We start from the raw sequence: 14,821 nt of genomic DNA, 5'->3' as shown, positions 1-14,821 counted from the left end.
TAAAGATATCAAATGAAACTCTATGACGTAGAGGTTGCTCAGAAGATTGTTTTCGATATTAAATAGGTTCTCAGTGAGCACAAAACCCCCAAGTATCAAGTTTTGACTAATTATTTATCAAAATTATCGAAAACTCCAGGAGACGAGGTAAAGAGTAGGTCCCTGGGCACCAGGTACTCCAGAATCACTTCTGATGTCATATTCGTTTTCAGCGACCCCAAAAACCCCTAAGTAACAAAATTGAACTCATTTCCGCCGATAATTGATGAGTTCTGATTTTTTTTTATTCTCTGTTTGAGATGCACTTTAAGAATACATTTTCTGTATGCAATTTTTCAATATTATCTCATGGCTAGAGGTCACAAAGTTTCCTGGCGCATTCACGAATCGAATGCAAAAAGAATTATTAAGATCCGTCTTGTCGTTTTTTTTTCGGAGGTTCAGTGCTTTATTGCCTCGCCAAAGAATACTTTTATCAGTTTGTTGAAAGCATTTCTTGGCTGTCCTATTCTTGCTTTAATCTCTCCTGTGTATTCATTATTTTCATTAATTATTTTTTTGCGTTTTTATTATTCCTTAAAATCACATTAATTCCTATATTTATAATTAATGAGATATTTATATAGGTATTTACCGAATTAAAATTTTATATCTGAAAATAATATCTACCTCATCCACGTGGATTCAGTAATAAAACTGACTTTTAGTATGTTTAATAATAATTATAATGTTTTATAATAAAATAATAACATGTTTTATAAAATTAATAAAGTCACTTTTACTGCTGAAACCATGCGGAAGAGTGATATGAAAACCATGATTTTCAGTTATAAAATTTGACATCAATATTATACCTATATAGATATCACCCCTTTCACGATAAAAATAGAATTTATTGCGTATTCAACGAATATTAAAAATGCAAAAAAATTATTTTCATGAAAAATAAAAAAAAATCATTCAAGAAAGTTAAAATTAACAAAGATAATGGTTACAGAGCAGAACATTTAGCACAAAATAAAACGATTTTAAAATACAGTAAGTACCTAAAAACTTACAAATTTTGCATTATGTTCAGGATGATGTCAAGAAAAATAAATGCATAGTTGTATTTTAAAGTGCATAAAATGCATCCAAAAGTGCATAAGCAGGTGAACATAAGTGTATTAAGAGCCAGATTTTGAAACTCAGTGGGTTTTTGGCGTCGCTGACGACGAATACGCCATCAGAACCGACCACCTGAGCACCTGGTGCCCAGATTCACTGATAAGGCACGTCATCTGGAGTATCGAAGGTTTTCAGCACTAAATTGATGTTAACAGATTACTCGGGGGTTTTGGGGTAGCTGAATAAGAATCTGCCCAAAATCCCTCCAAAAAATATACATATTTATATTTTTTAACTTTTTTAATTTGTTCTCCATGTATTGTTATGCTTTCTTGGCGCTGTTGGGCTTTTGTTATTATCATAAATTGAGCCTTTTTGTGTTTAGGGACAGTCCGTTTTCTTCTCTCACTTCCACTACTCTGTCAACCATTTGTTGTAAATCTTCAAGACATTCCGCTAATAGAATAGTGTCGTCGGCAAACCGTATATTATTGATTGGTCGATCATTTACTTTTATTCCTGTAGTTCGTACTTCTAGTCCTAGATTATTCCCTCTGAATACAAATTGAACAAGGTAGGAGACAGGACACAGCCCTGCCTGACGCCCCTCTCAGTCTGTATTTCATTTGAAAATACGTTGTTCTCTTTTACCACAGCGATCTGATTATAATAGATAGTGCTAATGATCCTGATGTCTCTAATGTCTAAGTTTTTCTTTTCAAGTAATTCGATATGCCGGTTATGTCTGACCTTATCGAAGGCTTTGTTGTAATCCAACAAAAACGTATACACTGGCTTATGGACGGGATAAATCAATTAAAAGGTACTCTTCCTCACTCCCAGAATTATTTTTTTTTCATTTTTTTAAGTTCTATGTGATTAAAAAATAAGACTCAGTTTAATTTTAACCCACCGTCCCTTCCCCTTTTCCCCACCATCAAAAACTTCATATTTCGTTTTTATTTTTTTAGGATGATTCCAATCAATTTTAAAATTTTAAAAAATTCACACGCATAGTTAAGACTTTTACAAAACACTTTTATTTTTTTATAGACCCCTTGGTTGAGTGTACATAACCTCAATTTTTTTTATTTTTTATTTTGGAAAAAAAGCGTATAACTTATTTTGGGTATGACTGCAGGTCGAATTTTTTTAATCTTGTGTATTTTATCAAACACTATATTTCTAATTTTTTTCAAATTTTTTCGTAAGGTTTGCCACTTTCAATAATCCAAAAAACTGTTTTTTAGGGGGTTTTGGGGGATTTCCCCTAGTTTATAGACTTTTAAATAGATCAAATCAATGTTTGTTTTATAGGTTATATATGTAAATTAAAGTAACTGAGTCCTTTAGAAATTTTAAAAATGGGAGAAACACGTTCAAACCCCCAAAAACTCCAAAAAACAGTTTTTTGGATTTTTGAAGGTAGCGAACCTTACGGAAAAATCTCAAAAAAATTAGAAATATGTATAGTGTTTGATAAAATACACAAGACTAAAAAAAATGTTTGAGGTTATGTACACTCAACCTAGGGGTCTATAAAATATAAAAGTGTTTTGTAAAAGTCTTAACTATGCGTGTGAATTTTTTGAAATTTTAAAATTGATTAGAACCACCCTAAAAAAATAAAAACGAAAAATGAAGTTTTTGATGGTGGGGAAAGGGGGAAGTGGGTGGTGGGTTAAAATTACGCTGAGTCTCTCATTTTTTAACCACATAAAACTTAAAAAAATGAAAAAAAAATTCTGGGAGTGAGGAAGGGTATCTTTTCATTTATTTATCCAGTCCATAAGTGGAAAGTTTGATGCGCCACTGTCGACGCATGTGCCACTAAAATGTGACCGCACAGTGTTCATACATTTTCTTTTAGGTTCTACTATTTAAGGTATAGGGTCTTATCGTGCCTAAAATGATTAGAAAATTTCACCTACCTATAGTGGCTCTTAGTCTATATTGCGTTAAAAAATCCACCAATATTACAATTTCTGTATCATAATTTCATTATGATACAGAATATCCGGAAAAGTTGTTTAGAAAAAATATAGGCAATGATATTATTCTCCAGACTTGGATAATATACCGAAATCTACAGGGTGATTAATAACTACGTGGTAAAGCCAACATACAACTTTTATAGGACTCCCTGTATATTTTCTTACATTTCCTTTATAACGAAGTAACGGAGTTTAACTCCTAAAGTACGGAGGACCAGATCTGACCAAACAACTATTAAAACTAATCCAAAAAATAATAGAACAAAACAGAATACCACAAGAATGGAGATCAAGCATCCTAATACCTCTCTTCAAAAAGAGAGACAAATCAGGCCGGAGAATTATAGAGGAATTAATTTATTAAACCTAACATTAAAATTAACAACCAAAGCGATAACAAACAAACTGAAAAAAATTATAACATTAGCAGGTCGGGAAGATCATGCACCGACGCTGTATTTATAATGATGCAGGTTCACGAGAAGTCCGTGACCCGTCAAAATAGCCCGGTCAAAATAGCCCCGTCAAAAAAGACCCGTCAAAAAAGCCCCGTCAAAATAGCCCCGACACAAAATAGCCTCGACAAAATAGCCCGCAAACAAAATAGCCCCGACAAAATAGATCACACACAAAATAGCCCCGGTCAAAATAGCCCCGGCTAAAATAGCCCCGGCTAAAACAGCCTCTTAGAAAACACCTCCAATAAAAAGTCTTACCTTTTAACGGAGTACCATTTATTTTAAATTACTATTCTAATTGGGAAAGAAGCCAGAATTTACTTAAAAAAATTATTTTATTAACGTTTCGACTTCCACTTCGGACGTCGTTGTCAAAATACAAAATATTAATAAATTAAACAAAAATGTTGTTGCTCAGTAAAAAAATTCTTCTAATAATTTAATTTAATCTGACTCATTCATATCAGCAATTAAGACTTACAGTATGGTGCAAATGAAAGGAATAAATTCGTTATTTCGTAAACCCGCGACGTTAAGGAAAAATCCTGAAATAGAACGATTTTTATTTTTAAGCTCATTTGAAAGGTTATTTAATTCTCTATTTACTAATATAAACAATTACATAATTATTTATACAAGGTGTCCAAAAACTTTTTTTAATTTAAATTATTTGACAAAAAGGAAGAATGTATTTAATTTAATTTAAAATGCATTTTACTGTTGCCGGAAAACAGAAAAAATGTTTATATCATAACAGAGAAGACAGGACTCGAGTTCTCTGAAAAGACCATTTTTATTTTTTAATGTGGTTAAGATAAACATCTGAATAGAGGATAATTACCATTTCCGAAAAAATGTATTTTTAAGGAATTATTTCATGATGGATTCTGAAGGGAGCTTTTTTGTCGGGGCTATTTTGTCGGAGCTATTTTGTCGGGGCTATTTTGTCGGGGCTATTTTGTCGGCGGGCTATTATTCCGGGGCTATTTTGTCTGCAGGCTATTTTGTCGGAGCTATTTTGTGTGCGGGATATTATGTCGGGGCTATTTTGTCGGAGCTTTTTTGACGGGGCTATTTTGACGGGGTACCCGAGAAGTCATATAGAGAGAAGTCAAACCGGCATATTTATGTTTTGTGGACCTTAAGAACACATTTAACAGGGTCAAATTAAATGACGTTATGCACTTATTGTACACAAGAGAGGTACTTCTAGGAATAATTATAACGATCGAAAATATTTATACTACGTTCCACGGTCAACTTTCAGTACAGACTCTTATGTAGAACAGTGTTGCCAAGAGATATTAATATTTATATTAAATAAATTTTAAAGTATTTTTATACCTCACTTGGTCTATTAAATTTGTCAGTTCAAAATTAAATTTTTGGAAAGTAGTAAGTAAAAATTAGTTTAATCTTTAAATACAAATAACCTGTTGAAAGTATATTTATTTCGTTGAAATCCAATAATAGAAGTATAACTTCTTACGTGCGTACAAAGTACACGTGTTAAAAATTACATTTTTAAGGCACTCATGTGAATTGCAGAATTACTTTCACATGCGTGCCTTAAAACTGTACTTTTAACACTTATATCATAAATAACTATTAAATATAATATTAATCACAGGCTAATTCTGTGACTTGGTTCTAAAAGGACCAATGTCAAATTTTTGTTTTTTTGTACAGCTTTGTTTTGAATTTAATATTGACCAAACAAAATGCAAAAAATTGACACTGGCCCTTTTAGCAATAAGCCACATTATGTGACTTGGTGTTAAAATAGCCAATTTCAATTTTTTGCATTTTGTTTGGTCAATATTAAATTCAAAAGAAAGCTGTACAAAAAAACAAAAAATTTACATGGGCCCTTTTAGAACCAAATCACAGAATTATAATTAATATTCAAATGATCTATCTTTAATATCGTATAAATATCTTTCATAGTACCTATCTATGAATTATTTAAAAATAATAAAACCCACAGATTTTCAAATTAAGATGTTTTGGACTTCTGGAATATTCTATTTAGACGGACTTTAAGTTCGTCTGCTTAAAACCGGCAACACTGAGCTGAAAGGTTCCATAAGTTTTATATTGGGATATGCTGCCCACACCGCAAAGTGACTGCGGAACGCAGAATACCAGAACAACAAAATAAAAGTAAAAGTAGAAGCAGAACTAACTGACCCAATTGAATCTGGCAATGGAATAAAACAGGGGGATTCCCTGAGTCCTCTCTTGTTCAACCTGATCGTGGATGATATAACAAAAAGAGTAAGAACTAAAAAGGGATATCAAATGGGAGAAAAATAACTTAAAGTAATCTGCTATGCAGACGATGCAATACTAAACTTTCAAAGTGAAGATGATTTACAAGGGTCAGATAATAGAATGGAGTTTAATATCTAGGCATCACATTATCTAGCTACGGAAATGTTGAGACAGAAGTGGAAGATCAAGTGAATAAAGAAAACGGAGCCACAGGTTGCCTGCACGAAACAATATGAAGGAATAAAAATATGAGAAAAGAAATGAAAGTCATAATTTACAAAACAGTCATGAGGCCAGAGAGGACAAAAATATTGATCGAAACAGCGAAGATGAAAACCTTTCGAAAAATGGATAGTAAGACTTTATGGGAAAGAGCTAGAAGTACAGATATACGACGGAGATGCAAGGAGGACAACATTAATAACTGTGTAAGAAACAGAAGAGCAGAATGGAATGACAACATAAGCCGAATGACAACAAATAGAGTAGCAAGGACAGCGAAAGACGGTTTCCCAATAGGAAGACGATCAGTGGGAAGACCACGAAAACGACGGAACGACAACTTACTAGAGGCACATTGAAAAAAGAGACAGAGTCATGTCTACACAAAAAGAAGAAGAAGAGGAAAAAGTATACCCCTAGAGAAATTATATGCTGAACACAAGATGGCAAATATAATTAAAGAAAACAAACGATAGTGTACTGTACTTATATCCATTTTAGTTCAATGTACTTCAATATATTGTCCATCTGGTAATAATTCCTATAAAAAATGATATTTATGAGTATGTAGACCCTAAAATTATTATATTAAATGTATCTCACATCAGGAAGTAACAAAATCCCGTAGAAAGGGAATAGGTACTACCGTAACCAAGCTGTACTTTTTCTTTCAATATGTTGTACCGTTAAGTCCGCCATAACATTTCCGTGTTATTATTTAGCAGATACCCACCCCCGGAATATAAAAAAAGATTTACTAACAGTTATGATTAAAATGAACACTATAATACATCATCTTCATATTTCTATACATGGACCATGGGTCCTAAATAACAAAAAACCATCACCAGGTAAAAAGGTGTTCATACACCCTCTCGACCCATAATTATATCTTTAATAGATCTATATTGTATATTAGATAGTTGTTCTTGTTCATCATGTTTTATATTTTTTTGTCAGTATAATAATTATAACATCAATGAACAGAAAAACAAAATAGAGAAAGGAACTAAAGAAGTACTAATAAAATTTCTTTTACTGAAATTAAATAATTTTATTTTTTACTGTATTTTTGATGGTACTTTGCATAATGTGGCACAAACCAAGATATCTACTGTCGTTCTAAATATTTTGTTCTGGAACCTGTGCAATATTCTCAGATTTGGTTAAGTTTTTTTTGTGTGAATTTAATGGCCCTGGCCGAGCCAATTAGCCAGACATTTTGTTATTTTAAAAACAAACAAATTTTTTTTTCAGAGGAATTTTTTCTGTATTTCTAACTCTAAATACGTAGCAAACTAACATATTACAATAATAATTATCTAAATAGTAAACTGTTTTGGTTGTAAATATTTTTTTGTAAATATTTTTTTTTGTATTTTTTTATTATATTTTTAATTTGTTTTTTTATTATTATTTTTTATTAATTGTTTTTTTTAATATGCTAAGACATAAACCCGATTCAACATCTCGGAGGTTTACATCTTCTTAGTTTTTTTTCTCTTTTTTTTTTTTCTTTTTTTCTCTTTTTTTTGGCCTTTTTCTTCTCTTTTTTTCTTGTTCTTTTCTTTTTATTAATTATGTTATACAATAATAACTTAAATCTACAGGGTTTTGGTTCCATTTGATTCATTTCTATTTGGTTTTATGTTATGTGTATTTAGCCATGTTTGAATATTGTGTAAGTCCAAGTATTAGATTTATATGGGATTCTTCTTCTTCATGTACCATGTCCTTTCAGAACGTTGGTTACCATCATAGATACCTTGATTCTATTCACTGCCATCCTAAATAGCTTGCTTGTATCAATATCATAAAATCCAGCAGCATCTTCAACCATGAAGTCTTTCTTCGTCCTGAACTGCGTTTGTCTGCTATTTGCCCTTGCATAATATTTTGCAGCAATCTATATTTGGGACCTCTGATTACATGTCCGAAATACTCCAGCTTTCTCTGCTTGATGCTTTTTATAATCTCAGTAGTCTTGAAACCAAATTGACCACATCATTGTAGATGCCCGACATGGAAACAATATCATAGACGTAAGAAGCCTCAGAGGAACAGACGGAGACACAGATCATTACTTAGTCAGAGCAAAAGTCAAATCCAGAATATCTAGCCACAAATACAAGAAAACAACAATGAACCCACAATGGAACATGGACGAAATGCAGAACACAGAGAAACATCAAAAATAAATAGAACAACTTGAACAAACCTTAAACCAGAAGAGGGTAAAAACATGGTATGGCGATGAATTTCGGAAACAGCTGGAAAAAAGACAAACAGTAAGGAAGACATGGATACAACTACAAACAGACAAAAGTAAAAAGGAATACGACGACTGCCGAAAAGAAACAAGAAAAATGATACGAACAAAGAAAAGAAACTACGAACAACAAAAATATAAAGCTATGGAGAGAGACCGACCCAAACCAGGCTTCAGAGAATTCTATAAAGCAATCTCCACTGAGAAAAGAGGACATAGAACCAATTCTATCCATACACTGAGAGACAATCAAGGCCATATGATAATCGACGATAAAGAACTAACAGAAGAATGGAAAGGGTATTTCAGGAACCTTCTAAACATCATACAGGAACAGCACAAAGAAGAGATCTATATAACAGCAGACATGCCCGTAGAAAATCCCTCTTTTGAAGAAACCCGAAAGGCCTTAAATAAGCTGAAAAATCACAAAGCGCCAGGTACGGACGAGATACCAGCAGAATTTCTGAAATATGGTGGAGAAACACTACATCGCCAAATTCACCAATTAATAACACATATATGGTTAGAAGAAAGGATACCAGCAATATGGAAGGAAAACATCATAGTGCCCATCCACAAAAAAGGGGACAAAACAAAATGAGCGAATTACAGAGGAATTTCACTTTTAAACACGGCATATAAAATCCTCTCAAACATCATTCTTAGTAGACTAACCCCTTATGCTGAAAACGTCCTAGGAGAATATCAAGCCGGTTTTAGGGCAAACAGATCCACAATAGATCAACTATTCACGCTAAGACAGCTTCTAGAAAAGGGATGGGAGTATAACAGACCCATACACAATCTCTTCATAGACTTTCGACAGGCATATGACAGCGTAGAAAGAAGCCAAGTATGGAATGCCATGGCGGAGTTCTCAATACCACAGAAACTCATTCGGATGACTAAAGTCTGTATGGAGGGTGGAATATCAAAAGTACGTGTAAATAATAAACTGTCTGACAGCTTCGAAATCAACAGTGGACTCAAACAGGGTAATGCGTTATCTCCACTACTTTTTAACCTTGTATTAGAGAAAGCCATGAGGTCGACCGAAATAAAAACAGAACTGCTATCGGTTCAAGGTCCCAAATTATTACTAGCATACGCAGATGGCATTGATCTCGTTGGAGACTCCATCCTATCCACAAAAGCCATTTTCAACAAGGTGGAAGGAGCAACAAGCGAAGTAGGGCTGAGGATTAATGAAGAGAAGACGAAATATATGTCGTGTATAAATAGAACGACACGAAGAGACAGGATAGGACAAAATGTGATGGTCAACACCTTCAATTTCGAAAGAGTACAACGTTTTGAGTATCTGGGGGCCGTAATCACAGCTGGCAACGATGGTACTGAAGAAATAAAAGACAGAATCCAATCAGCAAATCGTTGTCTATTCGCACTGGATAAGCTTATAAAATCAAAAAATCTTACAAGAAGTTCCAAGATCAAAATCTATAAATCCATTGTCAGACCTGTACTAACATATGGTTGCGAAACGTGGACCATGACCAAATCAAACGAAGAAAAGCTCAGACGTTGTGAACGAAAAATACTTAGAAAAATTTTCGGACCTTACCACGACATTAAACTGGCGATTTTTTACGGCCGCCGTAACAGCCGTAAAAATCAGCGCGAAAATGGGTCCCACGGTGAGAATAGTAGATGGCCAGACTGTTGCTGCGCGATATTTTACAGCTCAGTCTGGCCAGCTACTATTCTCACCGTGGGACCCATTTTCGCGCTGATTTTTACGGCTCTTACGGCGGCCGTAAAAAATCGCCCGTGTGGCCAAACGCTAACACAAACCAGTATAGGATCAGAACCAACCTCGAATTAAAAGAACTCTACAATGACACCGATATTGTCCAAGAAATTAAATCACAGCGGCTAAGATGGGCAGGCCACGTGCACAGACTTCATAACAAGAGACTTGTAAGACTGGTATGGGAGGAGATTCCTACAGGCAAAAGACCACTCTGACGTCCCAGAATGCGATGGAGAGATAATATCCAAGCAGATCTCCGAAAAATGAACATCCCATTTGACCCTAGGTTGATGGAAGACCGAACAAATTGGAAGAAAGTTGTACAGTCAGCCAGGACCCACCCAGGGTTGTAGCGCTACGTGATGATGATGCTGAGCCGTTCTAGTATTGTGGAGTTTCGAGTCTTCTCCACCCAAGAAACTGTTAAAATTCGTCTATAGCACCAAATGTAGAATGCCTCAAGGCGATTTAGATCACTCTTATTCACAGTCCACGACTCGACACCATAAAGCAAGACCGAGAACGCGTAGCAGCGAAGTAGGCGGATCGATCCTCAATGCCAATTTTAGGTCTCTGTTACATAATACCTTGGACATCCTTCAAAAGCGGCTCTGGCCTGCTCCATTCTGGATTTAATTTCACTATCACTATGACTCCCCGTGTTAAGATTTTACTGATATCTAAGGTAAATACAGTCGACTCGCGTTAATTCAAACCTGCGATAATTCGAAACTCTCTATAGTTTAAAGTTATCACGAGTTCACTACAAAATCTCTTTATATTTCGAACTAAATCGATACATTTTTATGCTCTTGGTAATTCGAACTAAAAAAATCCTTGGTATGGGACAAAACGACGCGTTAATTCGAACTCATCGGCGTCCAACACTCGACAATTCAAAGTTGCAGAGAGAAAGAGGCGAAAAATTTGTGTAAGTACAGTTTTCAAACTTGTTTCAACGCGCCTTTGTTTCAGTTAAGGAAGCAAGATCCTCATTCGATACCTTGTCTACAGAACGAAAGTGATGAAAAAGTATTTCAGTCACTTTTTCTCTTAAAAAAATTATTGAGCAGTCTGAGCAGCAGCAATGTGCTTTGAAGCAATCCAGTATAATACAGTTCTTTCGAAAGATTGATTAATTCACATTATGAATACATACATGTATGTACACGAATGTACCTCTAAACTTTTGTCATCGTTATAGAATTAATAGCAGTTAATAAATAATAATTGATCAACACTTAATAAGTCGAAGTTTTATTTATTTTTTCTCACAAATTTCGAACCATTTGATATTTCAAACACTCAACAATTCCTAATATTTTAACGAGTCCCTCGAATTTCGAATTAACGAGAGTCGACTGTAATTTGATCAACTGGCTTAAGTTTGATACTATTTGCATATTATCGACGGTTTTATATTCTGTTGTTTACGTATTACGAGTATTTTGGTTTTCCGTATCTTCTTCTTTACGTGCCATGTCCGCGACGAAGGTTGGCAATCATCATTGCTATTCTCACTTTTGACACTACAGCCCGAAATAGTTCAGTTGAGCTGGATCCAAACCATTCTCTGAGATTTCTCAGCCAGGACATTTTTCTCCTACCTATGCTGCGCCTTCCTTGAATCTTTCCCTGCATAATTAATTTTAGGAGTTCATATCTGTCACCACGTGTTATATGACCCAAGTATTGAAGTTTTATTATTTTGATGGAATCCAGTATCTCCCTGCTGTTCTTTATTCTCCTTAGTACTTCCTCATTGGTTATTGTGTCTGTCCAGGAGATTCTCAGCATTCTTCGATACGTCCACATCTCAAATGCTTCCAATCTATTGAGGCATTGTTTATTGAGAGTCCATGTCTCCACACCATACAAAAGAACAGAAAATACATAACATTTAGTACTCGCTTTCAAAGATTTAGGCTGAGGTCTCTACTACATAATATTTGTTTCATATTAGTGAATGCACTTCTAGCCTTTTCTATTCTAATTCGGATTTCTTTGGTATAATCGTTTGTTTCAGTAATGTTTGTCCCTAAATAGTTATAATTCTGAACTCGTTCTATCGTCTTATTATTTACGTGTAGATTGATGTTTCTAATATTTTTCTTTGATATAACCATGAATTTCGTTTTCTTTATGTTTAGTGACAGACCAAATTCTTCACTCGTTGCAACAACCTTATCTAAAATTCTTTGTAGATCTGTATTTAGATCTGTTTTCCGTATGTTCAGATCCAAACCTGCTTCCTTACAGCTGTCAACGACACTGTCAAATAATGTTTGCAGATATTCTTGAGTAGAAGCTAGGAGTGCTGTGTCGTCTGCATATCGCGAATTATATCGGATTAAGCCACAAGTATTGGTGTAATGAAAATTATATTTTATTTAACTAATTTTTGACGTTTCGATTTCTCCCTCACGAGATGGGGTACTTAGTTAGAAGCAGCATTTTTTTATGCAGAGTATTTTCAAGGAATAACAATTTTTATTACAGAACTGCCATATTCCACTTCAGCAGCTCTGGAGGAATGTAAACGCCATCTTCAATTATCTAATCTATCTCCTGATAACATCCTATACCAGGTGTTCTGATACAGGTGATCCTGTACCAGATCTTGAATTACTGCCTTCCAAGATAAACAACCTTAAAATGCAACCTTAAAATGCAAGAAGAATAAAAAATGATCACTGGGAACGTTTATCGAAAGAAATAGAACATGATTTTTATGGTCTCCAAAAGGAAATATGGCGCTTTATAATAAGAGGCCTATAAAGAGGAAGAAGAAGAAGAAGAAGAAGAAGAAAAAGAAGAAGAAGAAGAAGAAAATGCAACTATAACTTCTGTTGACGTTGAAAAAAGTTTTTCGATTTACACAGATAGAAAGCATAATATTTTAATTGCAAATTTTGAAAAACAAATTATTGTCAATTTACGATAACACTAGTTTGTCAAATTGCCTGTCTACAAGTATGTACCTTCTTCTTTAAGTGTCGTCTCACAATCGGAGGTTGAATATCATCATCACTATCTTTACTCCATCTACCCCTGCTCTGAAGAGTTCTAAGAAACTGCTTTTAAACTAGGCTCTTAAATTTTTCAACCATGATTCTCTCCATCTTCCTATACTCCTTCCTCCTTTATCTTTCCCTGTATTATCAGTCTTAACATTTGATATCGCTGTCCCCTCGTTACATGTCCCAGATATTGTAACCCTCTTATGTTTATTGTGTTCGTTTTCTTCTTTGTCCATGCTATTCTAAGCATCCTTCTGTAACACCACATTTCAAATGACTGGAGCTTATTTATGTGTTCTTGCCTCAATGTCCAGCTTTCAAGTCCATATTGCAGTATCGAAAACAAGTAGCATCTCAGAGCTCTTACTCTCAGTTCTAATTTAAGGTCTTTATTGCAGAGAATTAGTATGTATGGTTACTGTATTTCTTAAAATATTATTATTTTGTATATTATATTAAAATAAATAAATGTTATTATTTGAATTGGTTTTTAATGCAAAATTTCAAGACGATAATTATTAACCTCTGCATTTTTGCAAATTTGGGCCAATTTTGTGCATATATATGCGCATATTATTTGCTCTGTTTTCTGTAGCTTATATTCCGGTCTCTAGTTATGACTCACCTACTCACCTGTATAGTACATTATAATATAAAACCTTTCCGATGATTAGATATATATATCTGGTATTTACGTTTTACGTTGATTGTGTGTATATTTACTATACGATATATATTTTCTCTGATACGGTGATTGTTTACTATAATTGGGGCAAACGAAATTACAATTTTCTGGGAAAATACAAATTTTCCCGGAAAGTTGTACAAAACATCCTGTTTTTCACTTTATTGCGTATATTGCACTACTATTTATCGCTTTTTTTGGGTTTTTTTAACAATATCGCGCTGTAATAATATTTTTGCTAGACAGGTAAACTGTCATTGCATACCGGGTATACCAATCAAACTGTGATTTTTTCTCAAAGTTCGCATGATCCTGTGGAATATTCTAGTATTTATAAAATATATAAATTAAAACCCAACTATAGCCTCATGTTTTCTTAACATTCTGTTTTTTGATTCATTCGCTTATGTTGGATAACAAAAAAGTTAGGTACTTTAACAACTAGCCTTGTTTTTCATTAATAAAGTGTGTTTTTAAATAAGTATGGCAAACTTTAAGGAGTAATTCTGCATGAAAAAATAATGACAGTTTGCTTTATCTTCGTTTCCGTGATAGGGGGTTTTAAAATTTTTCTTACAAACTGACGATTTATTTATTGCTTTAATACCGGTTGAGATATGCAAATGAAATTTGGTGGGTTTTAAAAGGTAGTTATTGTGCATTTTTTGACATACAATTAAGAATTTTATTTTCACCACTGGCGCACATGAGGGTCTTATTACCTGTATGCGCGCGAATGATGAATATTAAATTCCTAATTTTATATCAAAAAATGCGCAATAACTACCTCTTAAAACCCACCAAATTTCATTTGGATATCTTAACCGGTTTTAGAACAATAAATAAATCGTCAGTTTGTAAGAAAAATTTCAACACCCTCTATCTTGGAAACGAATCATTTGCGGACATACGTTTATAAAGCAAACTGTCACTATTTTTTCATGCAGAATTACCACTTAACGTTTGCCATACTTATTTAAAAACACCTTGTATTGATGAAAAACAGGGCTATTTGTTA

The 14,821-nt window shown here is 33.9% G+C and overlaps 1 protein-coding gene across 1 annotated transcript in view; it reads right to left on the bottom strand.

The window, feature by feature from the left end:
* The window catches only part of LOC114335111 (aspartyl/asparaginyl beta-hydroxylase), a 394,028-nt gene that overhangs the window by 138,248 nt on the left and 240,959 nt on the right, over positions 1-14,821 (bottom strand). The window lies entirely within an intron of this gene.

This window comes from Diabrotica virgifera, chromosome 10 (genome assembly GCF_917563875.1).
Source record: "Diabrotica virgifera virgifera chromosome 10, PGI_DIABVI_V3a".
NCBI classification, from domain to species: Eukaryota; Metazoa; Arthropoda; class Insecta; order Coleoptera; family Chrysomelidae; genus Diabrotica; species Diabrotica virgifera.
This window is presented reverse-complemented; position numbering and strand designations above follow the sequence as displayed.